The sequence below is a fragment of the Triticum aestivum genome, chromosome 2B, assembly GCF_018294505.1.
Source record: "Triticum aestivum cultivar Chinese Spring chromosome 2B, IWGSC CS RefSeq v2.1, whole genome shotgun sequence".
NCBI classification, from domain to species: domain Eukaryota; kingdom Viridiplantae; phylum Streptophyta; class Magnoliopsida; order Poales; family Poaceae; genus Triticum; species Triticum aestivum.
The window spans coordinates 463,283,143-463,289,688 of record NC_057798.1 but is presented as its reverse complement, the minus strand read 5'-3'; positions in this window follow the sequence as shown (position 1 = coordinate 463,289,688).

Below are 6,546 nucleotides of genomic sequence, written 5' to 3'. Positions count from 1 at the left end.
GGTCCTTGAGGTCGACGCATAGGCGTCAGGATTTGTCCTTCTTTGGTACCATCACCAGGTTTGCTAGCCAGTCCGGATGTTTTATTTCTCTGATGAATCCGGCCTTGAGTAGCTCGGCTAGCTCTTCTCCCATGGCTTGTCGCTTGGGTTCTGCAAAGCACCGAAGAGTCTGCTTGACCGGCTTGTATCCCTTTAGTATGTTTAGGCTATGCTCGGCCAGCTTGCGTGGGATACCTGGCATGTCTGAAGGATGCCAGGCGAAGATATCCCAATTCTCGCGCAAGAACTCTCATAGTGCGGCATCTATTGTGGGGTTCAGCTGTGTCCCAACTGATGCTGTTTTCGTAGGGTCCGTTGGGTGGACCTGGAATTTGACTATTTTGTCCGCTGGTTTGAAAGAGGTGGATTTGGGTTGTTTTTCAAGTATCACATCGTCCCTGTCCACTATGGAGTGCAGCGCAGTTAGTTCCTCAGCTGCGATGGCTTCGGATAATGCCTTAAGGGCTAGTGCGGCAGTCTTATTTTCAGCGCGGAGTGCTATGTCCGGATCACTAGCTAGAGTGATTATTCCATTAGGCCTGGGCATGTTGATCTTCATATACCTGTAACGGGGTATAGCTTGAAAGCTCATGAATGCATCCCGCCCTAAAAGGGCATGGTATCCGCTACTGAACGGGGCCACTTGGAATATGATTTCTTCAGACCTATAATTCTCCAACGTGCCGAATACCACATCCAGTGTGATTTTTCACACACATCGTGCCTCCCGACTAGGGATGATTCCCCTGAAGGTCGTGCTGCTTTGCTCAATGCGGCTCTTGTCTATATCCATCTTGTTAAGATTCTCCTCGTAAATGAGGTTTAATCCGCTGCCGCCGTCCATGAGCACTTTAGTAAGCCTGAAACCGTCCACAATTGGACTAAGGACTAACGCGGCTGGTGCCCGAACTATTTGAAATTGAGGTTCGTCACTAGCATTGAAAGTTATAGTCGTGTCGTTCCATGGATTTATTGCTGTAATGTGGCAGACTTCGGCGAGGTTGCGGAGTGCTCGCTTACGCCTATTGCTTGAGGCAAAAGTCTCAAAAACTGTAAATACTATATTGTTATCCTCCGTGGGATGGAGCTCTGCGGCATTGTTAATGAGGAGATCCTCGCCACTCTTGGCCACCTGCCGGAGTACCCAACATGCTCTAAGGCTGTGTGTTGGTATAGTATTCGGTGTGCTGTTAATTTTGCATGGCCCATTGAGCCATCCCTCCAGTACGGTTCCACGCCCTGTGAAGGGCTTTGGCTTCTTTGTGATTGGATTGGGTGGCTTACGGGAGCGCACCCTTTTAGTTCAGACGAGGGAGTTAGTGAGACCCGGAGGATCCCAAATTTGTTTGGGGTTTCCAGGCGCTTTCCATCGTGCAGTATTTTTGTACTAAGGCCGCCAAGTCAGCAAAGTGTACTATGTCACGGCGACTTATGGCGTTGAGAATTCCCTTGTCCGTTCAATTTGTGCAGAAGAGTGAGATTGCGTCTTCCTCGCGAAGTCCTTAACCTTGTTCATTACAAGGAGGAATCTGGCCCAGAAGTGATGTATTGTCTCTTGGGGCTCTTGTCTAATGTGGGAAAGATCACTTGTATCTGGGTGGGTGGGTAGATTTAAGTCCGAACCCTGACCCGATCTGAAACCCAGGGGCGGAGGAGTTTTCGAGCATGGCAGCTCGGACTCCAGGATGTTGCCCAATTTTCCTGGCTCGCTACCCGATTCTAAGTTCGGATCCTGGGCCATGTCCTCCCGTAGACGGGTATCCGACTCAGAGAGCTCGGGAATCTGGACATAGTTCGTCCTCAGAATAGAGGAAGAATCGCTGCGTTGTTCCTCCACCACCGCTATCGGATGGGTGACCGGCGGAGAGTTAATCTCCCTTTAGTCGGGTTTAAGCCCGATTCCATCATAGTCCGTAGCGACTCCCAAGGCGGCGATGCTATCCAAGAGCTCATTTAGGGAGGAGAGCTCTATTGGATCCATCTGCTCAGCGAATTTTGAGCTAGCGTGGAGGCTGTTCTTGACGACCTGAGAAGTCATCGTCGGCGTGGAGACCGAACGGGCGGTCATGACGAAGCCGCCCAGCCGGAGAGTCTCGCCTACAGCCAGGGTTCCTCCAGAGGTGATGTTGTCCTTGACAACAAGGCGAGCCATCAAACCTTATTGCGACGGCAAAGTGGAACTCTCAATGAAAGCACCAATGTCGGTGTCAAAACCGGCGGATCTCGGGTAGGGGTCCCGAACTATGCGTCTAAGGCTAATGGTAACAGGAGGCTGGGGACACGATGTTTACCCAGGTTCGGACCCTCTCGATGGAGGTAATACCCTACTTCCTACTTGATTGATCTTGATGATATGAGTATTACAAGAGTTGATCTACCACGAGATCGTAGAGGCTAAACCCTAGAAGCGAGCCTATGATTATGATTGTTGTTGTCCTACGGACTAAATCCTCCGGTTTATATAGACACCGGAGGGGGCTAGGGTTACACAGAGTTGGTTACAGAGAAGGAGATCTACATATCCGAATCACCAAGCTTTCCTTCCACGGAAAGGAGAGTCCCATCTGGACACGGGACGAAGTCTTCGATCTTGTATCTTCATAATCCAACAGTCCGGCCAAAGTATATAGTCCGGCTGTCCGGATACCCCCTAATCCAAGACTCCCTCAATGTGCATGGTCTATCTCGATTTCTCTCGGGGCATCTTTCTATCGCGCACGCACCTCCCTCGATCTCCCACCCATAGTCCCCTCATTATCTTGAGGGGATCTCTCTATCACAAACACACCCTCTCTCCCTCCCCATGCATCCATGTCCTCCATGTGTCCCTCTTGACCTTTGTTCCTTGTTGGCTAGACATCTATTGGACATGTGCTATAGGGGTGTCTCTCTCCGTTGCAAATAATCACACACTAGCTATCTTCGTGTATATCCTCGCCTCGCTTTTCTATCTCGGAGGTGCATGCGTGATATGTTCGCATAAGAAACGAAAAAACACACACTCTCTAATTTATCGTTTGTTGTCACTTTCTCTTTCACACACATACTCTTTTTGCACACTTACTCATTCTCCTTCACACGCACTTGATCTGTCTCGACTTAGGCACTCTCCTCGGTCCATAGCATATAGATTTATTGAAAAGTCAAACATCGCAAAGTTTGACCATGTACGTGGAGAAAACAATTACATCTAGAACGACAAGCATATACCATTAGATTCACCATGAGATGTAGTTTTGTATGATGTATCTTTGGTATTGTAGATATAAATAACATTTGCGTAAACCTGATCAAAGTTTCCAAAGTTTGACTTCTAAAAAATTTACATGCACTGCATAATCGAGCGGATGGAATATCTCTTTCCCCCTCTCAACTATCTAACGCACCACTCAGCCCTATCGGGGCTCCTCAATCTCTCTCAAACTTTATTGGTCAGTTTGGTTCATGACCCGACCCTCATGCCTTGATGGCCAGTACTGCCTGGTGTGGAGGTGAGATGTAAAATATTTCTGCCTGGCCAGGCTTCCGTGGTGCTGATGCGTTTGGTTCATGCCTGGGCCAGGCAAAGCATCAACGTCCCATCAATCAATCCATGCAGCAATTATTTAATCCTAATATCCCTCCAGGTTATTGTTAGCCTCGTTGCCGCACGACCAGGCACGGCCAGGCATTCGAAATCGGTCGCCTGGGCCAGGCTACTTGCACTGTCTAGAGTCCATCCAGGCTAATTAAAGTGCAAGGGAATCCAGGCCAGGCGGGCTTTCTTTTTCACAGGGTAGCAACCAAACAAGCATGCATGAAATCCAGCCACAACCCCAGGCCAGGCAAAAGATGCTCAGGACGCTAGCCAAACTGACCCTATATCTCCCTGGTTCACACATACACATGTCTCGCTCGCGCTATACATATAGAGCCATCCAACACTCTCCGCCCTTGTTCTCTCTCCATGCGACACGCACCCCCCCTAAGTACCATAATCCCTCACTCCATCATAGGCGCAAGCACTCCCCACCTCCTAAGTATGATTATCCCTTACTAGCCATCAGGAACACACGTATTGTCTCCTTCCATCCATACGTCTATCCTAATATCTCTCGGGGCATCTGAGGGAGTCCTGGATTAGGGGGTATCTAGATAGACGGACTATATACATCGTCCGGACTATCGAAGCGTGAAGATACAAGACTCAAGACTTCGGCCCATGTCTAGATGGGACTCTCCTTTGCGTGGAAGACAAGCTTGGCGATCTGGATATCATTTTTCCTTCCTTGTAACCGACTCCATGTAAACCCTAGCCCTCTCCGGTGTCTATATAAACCAGAGAGGATGGTCCTTAGAAGGCCGATCACAATTACAATCATACCATCATAGGCTAGCTCTTAGGGTTTAGCCTCTACGATCTCGTGGTAGATCTACTCTTGTACTACTCATATCTTCAATATTAATCAAGTAGGAAGTAGGGTTTTACCTCCATCGAGAGGGCCCGAACCTGGGTAAACATTGTGTCCCTTGCTTCCTGTTACCATCAGCCTAAGACACACAGATCGGGACCCCCTACCCGAGACCCGCCGGTTTTGACACCGACATTGGTGCTTTCATTGAGAGTTCCTCTGTGTCGTCGCTTCAAGGCTTGATGGCGTCTTCAATGGTCGACAACACGGTCCAGGTTGAGACTTTTCTCCCCGGACATATCTTTGTGTTCGGCTGCATCGCACTGTGGGCCAATTCGCTTGGCCATCTGGAGCAGATCGACAGCTACGCCCCTGGCCACCAGATCAGGTTAGCAAACTTGAACTACATGGCGGATATTCGCGGAGACTTGATCTTCGATGGATTCAGCCCTGTGCCGGGAGCGCCGGACAGTCACGACGGGCACGTCATCCCTGCAATAGCCCCGGATCTAAATCCGGAATAGGTTGCGTTCCCCAAGGACGGAGGGGTAGACCCCGCCCCGCAGGCCTCATACTCATCGGCGTTGGAGCCAAACACAGGTCTCACCTCGGTGGAGATCCGTAACCCCGGACCCTCGGACTCGTATCCGGTCGTTGGTTCCGGTCCGCACACCCTCGAACCAGCCGAACCAGGTTGGGCTCCGGTGATGGAGTTTACCGCTGCGGACATCTTTCAACCCTCGCCCTTTGGTGACATGCTGAACTCATTAAAGTCTCTCTCTCTGTCAGGAGACTCTGGGCCGAACTATGTCCGGCTTGAGTGGGAAGCAGGCGATGAAGGAATTCGCTGCCCACCCACCACCCACTTGATTGCCACGATCGATGATTTAACCAACATGCTGGATTTCGAGTTCGAAGACATCGACGGCATGGATGACGATGACGGAGATGTACAGGAGCCACCGCTCACAGGGCGGTGGACAGCCACCACTTCATACGATATATACATGGTGGACACTCCGAAAGAAACCAATGGCGATGAGGCAACGGAGGATAACCCCTCCAAAAAGAAAGCAAAGCATGGGCCTCGCCCGCGCCGCTCCAAGCCCCGCCAAGATAATACCGGCACCGGAGATGAAAACAATCCGGACGGTGCCCACGATGAATACAACCCCGAACAAACCGCCTTTGAGCAGGCCGAACAGGAAGATGGGCATGACAAACCAGAAGAACAGGCGACTGACGGGTATCCGGAGGAGGACAACTACATGCCCCCCTCCGAAGATGAGATTAGCCTCGGCAACGACGAGTTCGGCGTGCCCGAGGACCCCGCGGAGCAGGATCGCTTCAAGCGTCGGCTTATTGCCACTGCGAGAAGCCTAAAGAAGAAGCAACAGCAGCTCCAAGTTGATCAAGACCTGCCCACAGATAGATGGACAGAAGTCCTAGCAGCCGAGGAATATGGACTCGAGCGCCACACGGCTGACCGGCCGCCCCGAGGCCGGGATAAAATGACATATCAGCCCGAATACCAGCCCGCACCCCCGCGCCATTTTACTACGGCCCGGGGCAATACTCTGGACCTGCGCGATAAACTGGATAACGCTGCAGGACAACCAAGATCGATCTACGGAGCACGGGGGCGCGCCACAACACATGATGATGACCATCATACCGGATACACTAGCAGCAAATCCGGCCAGGCCGAATATATCCAGTCAGATACAGCCGGACTGCGTAGCGACATAGCCCGGCACAGAGGCGCCGCACACCCCCTCTGCTTCACCAACAAAGTAATGGATCATGAATTCCCAGAAGGGTTCAAACCCGTAAACATCGAATCATATGATGGCACAACAGACCCCGCAGTATGGATCAAAGATTTCCTTCTCCACATTCACATGGCCCGCGGAGATGATCTACATGCCATCAAGTATCTTCCCCTTAAGCTCAAAGGACTCGCTAGGCATTGGCTTAACAGCCTACCCGCAAATTCCATTGGCAGTTCGGAAAACCTGGAAGACGCATTTCTTGACAACTTCCAAGGCACATATGTGCGACCTCTGGATGCCGATGAATTGAGCCACATTACTCAACAGCCCGGAGAATCAGCCAG